The sequence below is a fragment of the Seriola lalandi genome, unplaced genomic scaffold (genome assembly GCF_002814215.2).
Source record: "Seriola lalandi dorsalis isolate HSWRI2012SDOR001 ecotype SW California unplaced genomic scaffold, Sedor1 jcf7180002013588, whole genome shotgun sequence".
In the NCBI taxonomy this organism is placed as follows: Eukaryota; Metazoa; Chordata; class Actinopteri; order Carangiformes; family Carangidae; genus Seriola; species Seriola lalandi.
Genome location: NW_019484240.1, coordinates 1 through 643, shown reverse-complemented (window position 1 = coordinate 643; position 643 = coordinate 1). Strand labels below are relative to the sequence as shown.

The 643-nt window shown below is 43.9% G+C and overlaps 1 long non-coding RNA gene across 1 annotated transcript; it reads right to left on the bottom strand.

The window, feature by feature from the left end:
• Positions 1-210: 210 nt before the first annotated feature.
• On the bottom strand, positions 211-476 carry LOC147819936 (uncharacterized). The gene is made up of 2 exons (XR_015438588.1): positions 405-476; positions 211-290 (listed from the first exon to the last, which is right to left on the bottom strand). It is a non-coding gene; the product is annotated as an uncharacterized LOC147819936 (long non-coding RNA).
• Between the last annotated feature and the right edge of the window lie 167 nt (positions 477-643).

The window sequence follows — 643 nt, the reverse complement described above, 5'->3', positions numbered from 1 at the left end:
TTGGGTCCAGGTTGGGTCCAGGTTGGGTCCAGGTTGGGTCCAGGTTGGGTCCAGGTTGGGTCCAGGTTGGGTCCAGGTTGGGTCAAGGTTGGGTAGACTCGGGTCAGGTTAAACACTACAGCTAACTACATCTACCTAGACTCAGATGCAGATTTGTCTTTAAACAAAGATAAAGTATAATTATCTGTTAGTTGATCCACACTGTACCTCTTCTTCACACCAGTCATAGACCTTCCACTGCGAAACATGTCTGGCTCTATGTCTCTTCCACAGCTCCAGGAACAGAGTAGCTGAAAACACACAGACACAACCAGTTAAAGAGGAACTCCACATCACAGTAGATGACTTTGTGATGTGGGTTTACATTAGATTAGAAATCACATTAGAGCAGATAAGAGACTCACCCCAGATTGCCATGAACATTGCAAAGGCCACAGTGCCTTCATTGTCAAACAGATGGCTGAGCTGTGTGAATACAAACACATCATGAATGAAACAAGGAGGAAAGATCAAAACTCCTTTAACACTCAAACATAGATGGAGAGCAGGACAATGACTTATGTATATAGCAGATGTTCTCTTCAAACAGCTGCTGTAAGTTTGTCCTGATGTTAACTTACAGCAGCTGGTTGAAGACAACAGA